Source organism: Rhipicephalus microplus, chromosome X, assembly GCF_043290135.1.
Source record: "Rhipicephalus microplus isolate Deutch F79 chromosome X, USDA_Rmic, whole genome shotgun sequence".
NCBI lineage: Eukaryota > Metazoa > Arthropoda > Arachnida > Ixodida > Ixodidae > Rhipicephalus > Rhipicephalus microplus.
The window spans coordinates 152,805,764-152,819,826 of NC_134710.1; the positions used below are offsets into that span (position 1 = coordinate 152,805,764).

The 14,063-nt window shown below is 47.7% G+C and overlaps 1 protein-coding gene across 1 annotated transcript in view; it reads left to right on the forward strand.

Moving 5' to 3' along the window:
• Positions 1-3,482: 3,482 nt before the first annotated feature.
• Positions 3,483-14,063, forward strand: part of CycE (cyclin E) — a 51,105-nt gene continuing 40,524 nt past the window's right edge. Inside the window, exon 1 of the mRNA XM_037428405.2 lies at positions 3,483-3,637. The gene's annotated coding sequence lies outside the window, so the exon portion shown is untranslated. The remainder of the gene's footprint in view (positions 3,638-14,063) is intronic.

Consider the following 14,063-nt stretch of genomic DNA (forward strand, 5'->3'; position numbering starts at 1 on the left):
GATGAATCAAGTGGCGCAACGGCTCCATTTTCACAACGAGAGTGGGAAAGGGCTGAGAAAAGGGTTCCTAGTAGTACATCAACAGGCCCAGATGGCATTCCAATTATGCTGATAAAGACATTAGGTCCGAAGTCTAAGCAGGCTTTGAGAGAGGCAGTGAGCAAAATAATAATCGATGGAGAAGTTCCCGATGGATGAAAACTTAGCAGGATGAGCATGATCTAGCTCATAGTTTTCAAAATGACATTCTATGTCTATGACGGGCATAGAAAATGACATTTGGTGGCGAAGGCCTTCAGTTCCCGAATGACATTCGTTTCGCCGGCGCTGCTACACGTCCAAAGCGAATGACATTTGACTTGCTGATGTCGATCACAGCACCTTCCAAGTGAGCGTTGAGTGAATAGCAATAAAAAAAATTAAGAAGCATTTACAAGCTTCATACACATCAGATAATCATCAAATGTAGAAATAAGCGTATTACGCTGTCCTAAGTTTTAGTTTCTTGCTTTGTTTTACAACGTTGCAGCCGACCGTAGCCACCTAAGCCAACACTAGTCAGATCCACAGCGTAAATAAACACTAAAATTGACAAGCGTTTCATTATCAATACTTTATTTTCTTCGTATAACGTTCAAAACATCTTTTTAAGACTTTAGTACAAATAAAAGACGGGAAATTTCATTTTTAGCTCGATATGATTTGTTTTATATACTTTCAGGTAAATCGCACTTCGCGAGCTGTGTTCGAGAGTATGCATTTCTCAGTCAACTGAGTTCTGGCGAAGGCAGTTGGTGGCGAATGGCATTCGAATGGCATTCGGACAAATGCCATTTTGTTCGCCCGTGTGGCACCGCGCGAATGGCAATAAATCTGAAGGCATTCGGGGGTAAATGCCATTTTTTCTGCCCGTGTGGCACGGGTAATAAGCAACTACCGTCCTTTAACGGTGACATCAGTGGTGTACAGGCTGGCGATGCAGATTATGAAGGAAAGACTGCAGGCATGGATAGAGGATGAGGGGGTGCTGGGGGAACTGCAGAATGGGTTTCGGAAACACAGGAGGTTGGAAGACAATCTGTTCTCACTGACGCAATGCATCGAAATAGCAGAAAAGGAACACAGGCCCCTGTGGCTAGCATTTTTGGATATCAAGGGAGCGTACGATAGCGTGGTTCAAGAGGAATTGTGGGAAATACTGGACACACTAGGCGTGGAAGATGTAGTCACTAATCTTTTAAAAGATATCTATAAAGGTAACAAAGTAATTATAAAGTGGGAAAAACAGGTATCCAAGCCTGCAGAGGTAAAACGGGGGCTTAGGCAAGGGTGTCCCCTGTCACCCTTATTATTCATGATGTACCTACAAGGATTAGAGGCCAAATTATAGGGAAGTGGACCGGGCTTCACCCTCTCTTTCGTCAAACAAGGAAAACTCATTGAACAGGCACTACCAGCATTGATGTACGCAGATGATATACTGCTAATGGCCGACAACAAGGAAGATTTGCAGAGATTGGTGGATATCGGCGGTAATGAGGGAGATAGGTTAGATTTCAGATTCAGTAAGGAAAAAATCAGCAGACATGATTTTTATTTTAATGACAACGAAGGTAGTGAGCTTTGAATACAGGAGGTCACGCTAGAGATAACAGATAAATACAAATATCTGGGCGTATGGATCAGCAATGGGGCCGAGTACCTAAGGGAACACGAAATATACGTGTCGACTAAAGGTAACAGGAATGCAGCGGTAATGAAAAACAGCGCACCGTGGAATTACAATAGGTATGATGTTGTGAGAGGAATATGGAAAGGGGTCATGGTTCCTGGTCTGACGTTCGGCAATGCGGTCTTGTGCATGAGATCAAAAGTTCAAGCAAGATTAGAAATTAAGCAACGTGGAATAGGTTGGTTTGCCTTAGGAGCTCACGGGAATACACCAAATCAGGGAGTACAAGGTGATATGGGATGGACATCATTTGAGGGCAGGGAAGCTAGCAGCAATATAAAATTCGAGAAGCGATTGAGAGAAATGGGGGAGGAACGTTGGGCTAGGAAGGTATTCAGCTACTTGTACATGAAGAATGTCGATACAAAATGGAGGAAGCGAACCAGAAAATTGACTGGTAAATACTTAAAAAACAGCAGGGGGCCAAACCTAAAAGAATTATCGGTTAAGAAGAAGGTGAAGGAAGCTGATACCAATATGTGGAGAATTGGCATGATTAAGAAGTCCGCACTAGAGATCTATCGAACTTTAAAGTAGGAAATCGCGAAGGAAAGGATCTATGATAATACTCGGAGTAGTTCTCTACTGTTTGAGGCCAGGACGGGAGTATTGCGAACCAAGACATATCGGGCCAAATACGAAGGGGTAGACGCGGTATGCAGTGCGTATGGAGAGGAAGAGGAAAGGGCCGAACACTTGAAAATGTTCTGTGAAGGGCTTCACCGTATAGTTCAGGACACGGTTCAGGATGATGGTGCAGAGGTTTCAGGATGATGGCGCAGAGGTTTTCAAAGCACTGGGGTTTAGGGACATGGAGAGCAAAATAGACATTAAGCGGGTAGAATTAACTAGAAGGCGGTTATCTGATTGGTGACTAAAATCAAGGCACGAGTGAACATTAAACCTTTCACTGCAAAGTACGAATCCTCAACCTCACTATTTAAAGGGGAAAAAATCTTGTTTTTGGTTCATTAAGTATTACGGCTTGGTGACGCTAGCCATCGCCCAATCTAAAGGGTACAGCCATATCCATCCATCCATTTATCCATCACGTAGTGCGCCGGCTGGGCATGCCCTCTCCCATCTTTCCTTCTTTCGTGGTGGCGGTAGAGGGAAACGCTGTTAGCGCCTCAAGCGGAATCCTAACCTTTTAATCCCTCCTTACCCCCACCCCTCGTGAGCTACTATTGAGGTGTCCTCCCCCTGAGAGACAGTTACGCGGCTCACGTTTCTCTTTTTTTTTTCATTTAAAATCACTCCCCCCCCCCCACTAGTTTCCTTCCTCTATGCACTATACCAACACACAACAGCCACCACAACAGCTGCTTAGAATAAAAGCCAAAACAACACAACTACGGCAAAATATTCTGCTAAGGATTGGAAAATACGAAGCTCAAGTTATATTTACTAACCGAAATTCTATAGGCTAATTACTAATTACTGAAAGCAAGTGGCATCTGTTCTTTTTTTTTTGCATTGTTTCAGCTTTTTAAAGACTTCACACTTTCCTGTCAGCGCCTATCCTCATCAACAGTACACTGCCGATTGTTCAATAAACATTTTCTCGCGTTCGAAGCGCTCTGGAAAAACTAGCGCCATCCAGTGCATAAAAAGAGAACTCTTTTTAAAGTTTTGCTTTTGTGTTTTTTTTTTCGTCGAGGGAGGAAATTTCAAAGCGTCTTTTAGACGTCGCGCTGCGCTAGACGAGCGCTCGTCGTTTCCGAGATGGCTTCGACGTCGCACGAGGCTGCCCCTCGGAAACGGGAAATTTCAACGGATTCTGACGAGTCTGCATCAGAATCTTATGATGGTAGTAGCAGTGAAGAGTCGGGAAATGACTGATTTGTCAGACTTCAACACGGACGGTGCGTCAAGTAGCCCCGGAACGTCGACAGGTATCCGCCGGTTAGTTCTGTTTTCTACTCCGAACCGTTTCGTCGCGGCGGCGATCAGATCTAAACACATCCAGCGTGTTCTAAAGGTCGCGGTTCTTATCTGCATAGTGTAAACGTCGTTTGGATGGGATTGTCTGTCGGCGTTGGCACACAGAGTGGGGTTTCGCGCGAGAAGGCGGCCGCGGGTGTTGACCTCGGCATTGCGCTCCGCAGTGCCGCGCGGCCCTGCAGAGCGCAATTTTAGCAACTATGTTAGCCACTATGGTTAAGATATTTTTGTATAATATTATCTTGTACAAATAGAAAGTTCGTATTTGTAGTAATGTTGTATGTAGCATTTTTTCTTTGAAGTGTATATTTTGAACTTATTTTTAGTTTTTGTTGGTGCAAAACAGCATCCATGGTTTTACGGTGTTTTCTCGTTTTTCTTACAAATGTTTTCATTAAATATTATTCTACAAAAAATACCAAGACATGTTTGTTTGACAATAATATGATTAGAAAGCACAATCCTTCTGCTACAAATTGATCTATGCATTATATTATAAAACATTTGGTGTAGCAGTAAACAAAATTGTTTACTAGACCACAAAAAAAAAACAGCTTATTTTCCTGCGGACAGGAAAGTGTTAAAAATGGCGCGGGGTTTGAAAGAACAAAGTTGATCGGAATTTCTGTCATTCATTAACGCACACAGCTTTCCCGTTTTGAAGATGTAAAATTTCAATTGAATACGTAATCTGTATACTTAAAACATATGATCCCGTTATTACTTTTATAAATGTTACGATATACACATTATCCAATCTTGTTTTACTTCGCTTGATGATCATCTATGAGCGAATCAAAATGTAGCTAGTTTCATTCTGTGTGCGACGGGCGCTAAGCCGTGGTCAGCATAATCAAAGCAAGTTGATAGCACAAAATGTGTACGAAACTGCGTTTTAACGGACGTCCGGGACAAGATATTTTTATATAGTATCTCCTTTGTGGGACATATTTAACTCAAATCGCAATGGATGTTCATTTGCTATCCCTCACAGGTCCATGTTCGGAGTTGTTTGGTATGTCCGATGGATATTGTGTTTTCATTGGGTAGGCTTGCTTTAGAAGCTCACGGGAATACACCAAATCAGGGAGTACAGGGTTATATGCGATGGACATCAATCGAGGCCAGGGAAGCTAGCAGCAAGATAAAATTTGAGAAGTGATATAGAGAAATGGGGGAGGGTCTTTGGGCTAGGAAGGCTTTCAGCTATTTGTACATGATGAATGTCGATACAAAGTGTAGGAAGCGAACCAGAAAATTTACGGGTAAATACTTGAAAAAAAAAAACAGCAGGGGACCAAACCAAAAAAAAAAAAAAAACTATCAGTTAAGAAGAAGGTGAAGGAAAGGAAGACCGACATGTGGAGAATAGGCATGATTAAAAAGTCGGTAATAGAGATCCATCGAACTTTTAAGCAGTAAATTACCAAGGAAAGGATCTATGATAATTCTCGAGGTAGTTTTCTATTGATTGAGGCCAGGACGGCAGTATTGCAAACGAAGACTTATCTGGCCAAATATGATTGATTGATATGTGGGGTTTAACGTCCCAAAACCACCATATGATTATGAGAGGCGCCGTAGTCGAGGGCTCCGGAAATTTCGACCACCTGGGGTTCTTTAACGTGCACCCAAATCTGAGCACACGGGCCTACAACATTCCGCCTCCATCGGAAATGCTGCTGCCGCGGCCGGGATTCGAACCCGCGACCTGCGGGTCAGCAGCCGAGTACCTAAGCCGCTAGACCACCGTGGCGGGGCAACGCGATGTCTTTGAGCGAGTGCTATGTGCATGTCGATGGTGGACAGCCGCCGTTGTATACGGCATCAAAAGTGAGGGGACGGCGCGAATTCTCTATGTATGCTACCGGTAAAACGCGCATTTGCTGCGCGCCAGTTGTGTCTTTTTTTTTTTACAGTCGTGTCTCATTTCGATTGTTCGGTTTGTAGCGCGGCTTTAAATTTTTTAGGAGATCAATGAGAAGAGTCTAAACTTACGTCTACCCTGTTGAGTCCGTGGCACCAATGCAATGTGCAGTGTTCAGTTTCATATGAGTTTCACTTTTGCCGAAGTTTTCATCGGATGTGAACAACGTCGTATCGTAAGCTCAATGTCACCTTTGATTTTTTTTTTTGCTGCTCTTTTGAAAAAAATAATGATAAAGTATTTTATGCCCACTTCGACCATACGTGTTTGCTGCAGCACATGTTTCATTTCGAATCATATGCATGCCATTGATCCCACAGCGTGTTCACTTATTCGAATGTCACTTTGGTTGTTTTGGCAGCTCGCTTGGTCTTCGTCATGTTATACGGTACACACTACGATCCAGCATGTTTTTGGTTACGCCGAGATTTGCCCCTGATAGCCGCGTGTAATTTCGTGACAACGTCGAAAATTTTATTGCTGCCTTGGTTCCTTTTTTAACTCGTTTTCAAGGCGGCCGCTGTATATCGCCCGCGGCTCAGGCGCATGCAAGGATATTGTCACGGGGTAGTGACGGGGACGAAGGAAGCAGACTGTAATTACGAGATGAAACTATTTATTTGGCCGAACTTGTGGACTTTAAACTTAAGGTCGCCCCGCCGCGGTGGTCTAGTGGCTAAGGCACTCGGCTGCTGACCCGCAGGTCGCGGGTTCAAATCCCGGCTGCGGCGGCTGCATTTCCGATGGAGGCGGAAATGTAGGCCCGTGTGCTCAGATTTGGGTGCACGTTAAAGAACCCCAGGTGGTCGAAATTTCCGGAGCCCTCCACTACGGCGTCTCTCATAATCATATAGTGGTTTTGGGACGTTAAACCCCACATATCAATCAATCATCAATCATTTAAACTTAAGGTCAGATTACAGCGATGCCCACTGGCTTTGATAACAGCGAACAGAGCATCGGCCGTCTATCAACTGGCAAGTGGTGAGGCGCGTCGGCATTTATACACGTACCATCGAATATTTTAGGATTATCGTTAGCGGCGACGTAGGTTCCAGAATAATCTGCAATAATCGTGAAGTGGGCGTAATCTCAACACAGTGATCTACTGCAGTCCTGAAGCTTCTCGAACACTGCAGGCGCGATTTGCGCTGAGAATCACCATGGCAGTAAAACGGCGTGATAACAAAACCTGAGGAGGGAATGTAGCAATATAATATTTTACGTGCCAAAATCATGGTATCATTGGGAAACACGCTGTCGTGTGAGACTACAGATTAATTCCGGCCACCTAAGTTTTTTTTTAGGTGCGAAGCATTTCTTATAGCGAACTTGGGCGCTTTGGGCGTATCTATCTATCTATCTATCTATCTATCTATCTATCTATCTATCTATCTATCTATCTATCTATCTATCTATCTATCTATCTATCTATCTATCTATCTAACCGCGTACGTTTGGGTGCTCTCGTAGTTACCCCCTTAACTTGGCGTGAACCAAGATTAGCTTATGAGGGTAAGATTGCTTGACGAATATGACGCGCTGGTCAAGACATGACTAATGTCACAATCCCGTCCCGTACGTCGTCAAACACTTCCCGCCAGATGGTGGCGCATACCCATGGACGGGTATGTGCCGCTGGTATGTGGGTATGTGCTACAGGTGATTGACACTTAGTATCTACCTAGGAATGACGAGAACACACATGCGCAATTTTAACGCGTGAGCATAAAGGAATACCTGACATCGGTAGCGTCGACTCAGCAAAGGCATAGAACAAATGTCAGTGTTAAAAAAAAAAACATGACGTTGACTCCCAAACGAATGCAGGATCCGAGCAGAAATTGAATCCAAGCATTCTGCGTGGCAGTCAAGCATTCTACCACAGAGCTACGCCAGGTCTCATTGCTACTTTTCAAATAGACGGTAATCTTCGTGAAACGCCAATAGTGGTTGCAGTGTTGCCTACTCAATTTTATAAACATTACATATGTTCTCCTATGATAGAGCCGTCACGTCGGGTTAACGTCAATTGTGGTTAGGTGCCATGCACTAAAGTTTATATATTTAGCAGTGTCCAGAACCAGCATCTTCGCGAGTATCAGCGCTTCATATCAGCTTCGCGTGTCGCTAAAATTTGCATGTTCGAGTTGACATCCTTGCGCAAGTGCAAAGAACTGGTGATATAAACATCTGCAACTGTTCAACATATGTCTGTGCGTGCAACGTTTGCACATATATGCAGCGTCATCTTATGACGTGTCGCTGAATAAAAAAAATTGCAACACTGTCACCTTCCCTCCGCATGCTTCGCATAACGTCGATTTCCAGGAACGTGGGATCTGCCGGTTTTTGTTGTTGTTGTTGTTACGGGCATTTAAATCTATTTGAGGTGTAAGGCGTGACGAGGACATCACACCGAGTGCCACTTCTGTTTCCATCAGGTTTATTCTAGTAACGTTGGTTTGCATTGAGCGTTATCCCATCATACGCTATAAATATGCAAAACCAAAGCACCCTGTCTGCCATTCTTACACTTAAATATAAGCACACTGTTACTACGTTTCGCTCCCATGTAAATGCAGCTGGCTTAACCGGGAATCGAACTCATGACTTTGATGCTATACTCGCAACAACTTTACGCCTGCTAACTTATCGGTGGGTCTTGCTTGCAAGACCTCTACGTATAAACGCTCAGCACGAACACGCAGCATAAATCTGTTGGCCCTGAGTGGCGACAAAAAGTCTACAACCATCCGCTGAATAACACTTGCATGGCTCACGGTACGGTATTTTAACAGTGGTGTATTAAGCCAGCAAGCTCAGCCGCTTTCGCATTACAGCGTGGTTGTCTCGGAAAGCCGGTGCCCAATCTCGAAATCTACAGTGGCTGTCTACTTGCGGTAGCTTCAGTTTACAAACGTACCTTCAACGTTTTCCCCGATTAATAGTTGGTAATACTGTGCATGACAAAAAAATTATTCGATGTGACGAGACCACGGATATATCGACGAACTGCCATAATCCACCCCTAAACGCCTTTGCTCCTGGCCCTGCTTGCATTGGGGAACGGTAGAACTTCACGGGCAGTTTTCATCTCATCTTTAAACTTTTGTAGCAGCTCACAATGAGCAGGAGTGTGTGCCTGCTTTCCAGGATGACGAAGGAGCGGGGCGCGAAATGCGAGATAAAAGCCCCAAGGGAAACGTTTTCCGTGCGCGCAATGGGAAAACCACGCAAACGCGGCCCGTCCGAGCAACGCCTCCCATATTTTATCAATGCCAGCCAGATGCGCCTGATACAGCTGTTCACTACCCTCTCATCTAGCCCTTTTCCGCTCTCTCCCATCACCTAGCCTTCAAGTGTGCTATGCTTTCATGAGGGAGAGTAGCCCCTTATACAGTGCCTCATGACGGAAATAATAACAAGTAATTTTTTGTTCAGTTGTGTACAGATTCGTGGGGCGACGTCTTGCATTCCTCGTGTTCACAGTATTGTGTAAAGAATTCTTAAAAAAGAGAAAATAAGATGTCTGCATCATAGTGCGACACATCAAGAGTGGCTCACGAGGGATGGGGGTAAGGAGGGATTAAAAGGGATAGGGAGGACTAAAAGGGATAGGGATAGAGGTAGGGACAGAGAGACCCACATACAGAAGTAAAGAGAGAATAAGGAAAGATGGACATGGTCGAAGGAGTCCGAGGACGAGGCACCACTCAGCGAGAGCTTCACGGCGTCAGGAAATGGCGGAGGGCGAGCCGGTCAGCCAGAGCTGCGCTGTCGACGGAGATCGCGGGGGCACAACCGGTCGGCACGAAATCCAGTGAGCGAGTCCCAACAATATAGGTACTAGTGACTTTTGAAAGAGGAAAAGGACGAAATAAGCACAGTTCCGTTACTGCCTCTCTCTCAATGGAGGACTCCTCCACAGTTCTGCGCAGGGGAGGGGGTTAAGGGGGGATTAGTATTATTGGTAGTTTCGCTGGATCTGTGAAATATGCGGTGTTTTGAGATAGCGTGTCGCCGTTGGCGGCGCAATGCGGGCAACCAATGGGGAAGCGGCACTGCAACGTTTCAGCATGCGCTGCTCTGTGACGCGGCGGTGGCATTGTCTCGAGTCAGAAAGAAGCAGCATGAAGGGGTAAATCTGACAGGCGTATGATATTGGTGTCGGAAACGCGTCTATCACATCTTCGGCGGAAAACGCTCTGAGGCACGTGTGACGCGAGCAGCGCGACCCCCCATATAGCGCCGCGTCACAACTACTCCCTGAATTAAGGCAGACCGACGGCTCCCGTTGAGAAGCGCACGTTTGCATTGGCATTGAAATAAAGGAGGTGTCGGTCCGAGCGACTGGAGATTTGTCCTCTTTCCGCTAGGATGGCGAACGGCGCTGCGCAAACTTGAGCCTTAGAGTGCCTCGATGGCAGCGCCCCGGAGCGGAGACGAACTAGCGCATCGAGACACTCTAATGAGCCTGTCTACCCCCTCGTTCTGCGCGCTTAGACAATGCGGTACGCATTTTGTGCAAGTAAGACGCAGAATTCAGCTTGAAGATTGCGCCTTGCGTGCGTTCGTAGAGACAAGCATCTGGATAAAAGCATAGAAAGTTTATTTCGTGGTCTCTGTCAAGGCATAAAAGAGAGTGAGTATCAAGTCTGCCTTCGTGCGACATGGAAACGGTATCGTGTCCGTGGGGCAAACTGTGACATATCGTTGAATAAAAACTAGCTGGCTCGTTCTTCCATGGCTGATATCTCTACAAAAGTCTGCCACGCATAATGGCGGTAGTATTGACTGCTCGGAGCGAAACAACAAAATACTGAGACATTTCAATAATGCAGAAAAACAGCCCAGTGACTGCTGCTTTTTTTTTTCGTAGTGACGAAAAGCCCGTCAACCTCTCTATGCTTTTGTGCAGCTACTTGTCATTTCTATGAACGCACGTCAGTCACACTTTCTTAGCTGAATCCCGTTTCTCGCTTGCGCAGCATGCGTGCCACATCATCAAAAGGCGCAGAATGAGAGCGTCGTCTGCTAGCGCCACCGAGCCTATTCGGGGGGCGTTCGAAAGTGCGCAAGTTTTGCAGCGCCACGCTCGCCGTGTACACTTCGTCGACTAAATGCCGACTTTTTAGCGACCAGAAGGAGTATTTCTGCTCTGTAGGTGTTCTCCCTCTCACTCTATACCACAATGCAACACCTTAGTTCCTCTTTCAATCCGTGAGTACTGTACAGCCGTCAGCACCTTTAGCACGAACACTTCGATGCATGATCAGGGCTGGTCTGCATGATTGATGCCATGCCAGCCGCGAAGTGCTGGACGCTTTTGCCGAGATAATACCTCGGTATAGGCTTGTATAGTATGTCGGCATGTATGGTTAGCATCTTGGCAACAGAACCATGCGTGGTGTCAGCGTCAATCAAACTTCCGCAGGACACGCGGCGGAGCGTTCGCGTTAAAGATGCTCACGGCTGTACATTTCAACTCCCATTTAGGGATTCGCACCTCCGACGGCTCTCCGAAGACAGTACTATGATCTTCAGAGAGAGTTGGTGCGTAAGGTACGTAGGACCCTCGAAAATGAGTAAAGGCTCTGTTCTTTTTTTCTTCTTCTTTTCTTCTTGATGTGTACGCTGTTTTGCTACGGAATTCTTATTGTGTACATCATTGTCCTCTAAGGAAGCAGGGAAGCTACTTCCTAATTTTTCGCGTATTTTTTTTTTTTTTGTAGATCAATCATGTCTACGTCCAAGACTAAAAATAACGCAAAAAGCTCTTGTTAAATGCTTGGCACTGACACAAATGTTTTACAGTTCTATTCTTTCCTCATATTATTGACAAGCTTTCGAAAGACCGGGATATGCATTTGTAATCGCAAGAGACCCTGAAAAAAAGTTATTTTTTAAACCTAGTCTCAGTTCCTATTGCACCTTGACGGTCCGACACTGTTTGAGCTTCTCGTCACATTAGCGAGACGTTTCCGCGGCCAGTACACGCTTTGTGGCTCCGTGTCAAGATGTGTCAATTTGCGCAGTTTGGTGCCTCAAGTCATCACAGCTGGCGCGTGAAGTCACTACAATTGATACTGTATATCATAGCTTGCACCTACGTCACTCGACGGCTCGGAGTGAGTCGGCCATTTCTATCAGGCCTTGTTCAGGCCTTGTTCAGCCGCGTCTCGTATGACCTACGAGTTTCTTCCTCCGCAATGGTTATATGCGCAATTGTAGGCTGCTCTAACCGTAACGACAGTTGCGGAAGAAAGAAGCAGCCCACTAGAACGAGGTTCTTTCGAATACCGACGAAAGTTATTGAAGACTAGTGCGAGCGTACGAGAATGTTCAGCGCGAACCGTCGGACCTGGCAAGCACGCATAAAGCGTGCGCATTCCGATGGTCAAAGCGACAACCTTCGGGGGTGTGGAGCTTACCTCGTAGAAAATGAGCGACTGAGAGAGAAAGCATAAAGACAATAATTAACGTGGATGCTCTTGTGCTCGTAGGAAAGCCGCCCGCGTTCGACGAGACAACCGAGATTGTGTGCGCCGTCTCTGCAACTCGGCTACGGCTCCAAGAAGTTTTTTTTTCCCTTCCTCCATGGCTCCAAGCATACAGGCGCTGCGTGACATGATCGCGAAGAAAGGCGGCGTCACGATAAGTGGAAGTCCGAACGGCGCCGACGACATGCCGACGCGGCGATGGTGGACGCAGCAGCTGAGCCGGCATCGCAGACGTGTGCTGCCGCCGATGCCCCCGCGTCGCCGCTGCCCGTTCATCTCTTGAAGTCCGAACGGCGCCGACGACATGCCGACGCGGCGATGGTGGACGCAGCAGCTGAGCCGGCGTCGCAGACGTGTGCTGCCGCCGATGCCCCCGCGTCGCCGCTGCCCGTTCATCTCTTGAAGTCCGAACGGCGCCGACGACATGCCGACGCGGCGATGGTGGACGCAGCAGCTGAGCCGGCGTCGCAGACGTGTGCTGCCGCCGATGCCCCCGCGTCGCCGCTGCCCGTTCATCTCTTGAAGTCCGAACGGCGCCGACGACATGCCGACGCGGCGATGGTGGACGCAGCAGCTGAGCCGGCGTCGCAGACGTGTGCTGCCGCCGATGCCCCCGCGTCGCCGCTGCCCGTTCATCTCTTGAAGTCCGAACGGCGCCGACGACATGCCGACGCGGCGATGGTGGACGCAGCAGCTGAGCCGGCGTCGCAGACGTGTGCTGCCGCCGATGCCCCCGCGTCGCCGCTGCCCGTTCATCTCTTGAAGTCCGAACGGCGCCAACGACATGCCGACGCGGCGATGGTGGACGCAGCAGCTGAGCCGGCGTCGCAGACGTGTGCTGCCGCCGATGCCCCCGCGTCGCCGCTGCCCGTTCATCTCTTGAAGTCCGAACGGCGCCGACGACATGCCGACGCGGCGATGGTGGACGCAGCAGCTGAGCCGGCGTCGCAGACGTGTGCTGCCGCCGATGCCCCCGCGTCGCCGCTGCCCGTTCATCTCTTGAAGTCCGAACGGCGCCGACGACATGCCGACGCGGCGATGGTGGACGCAGCAGCTGAGCCGGCGTCGCAGACGTGTGCTGCCGCCGATGCCCCCGCGTCGCCGCTGCCCGTTCATCTCTTGAAGTCCGAACGGCGCCGACGACATGCCGACGCGGCGATGGTGGACGCAGCAGCTGAGCCGGCGTCGCAGACGTGTGCTGCCGCCGATGCCCCCGCGTCGCCGCTGCCCGTTCATCTCTTGAAGTCCGAACGGCGCCGACGACATGCCGACGCGGCGATGGTGGACGCAGCAGCTGAGCCGGCGTCGCAGACGTGTGCTGCCGCCGATGCCCCCGCGTCGCCGCTGCCCGTTCATCTCTTGAAGAAAAAAAGCAAACAATGCTGCACTATGAACCCTTCTGTCCCGAGGAAATCCTCCATGACATACGCGAATGGGTACATCTCCACTTTCATCCTTCATTTTCCCCTCTGCCACTTTAAAATTTGATCGCACATATCTGCTGCTGAGCGAGACCAAGGCATTCGTTCATGTAGATGAATCCGAATGCGGCTCCCTCTCGATGACTGTCCACATGCAGTGACTAAATTTTCGGCATTACATTCACACACACGTACATACATTTATGTTTATGACAAAAGAAACAGCAACACGCAAACGGGGAGGGGCAATCGGAAAACGCGCCACCACGTGAACACCTCGCTACGCTCGCGTGAAAACTGAACGCAAACATCGGCATTTGTTGATTAGGCAGCATTCATTCATTCCTATTTCATAACTCGGGGCTGGCGTATGTATGGATTTGATGAACCATTGAACTTACCTCTGCTACGATGATCACTCTACGGTTGCGACAGTTTTTTTTTTTTCACAACCACTGGTGAAGTAGTGCGCTTCCATTGATTTGAAAGCCTTAAGTTCACCTAAGTTACAAAATAGATGCTGAAAACCAAACAGT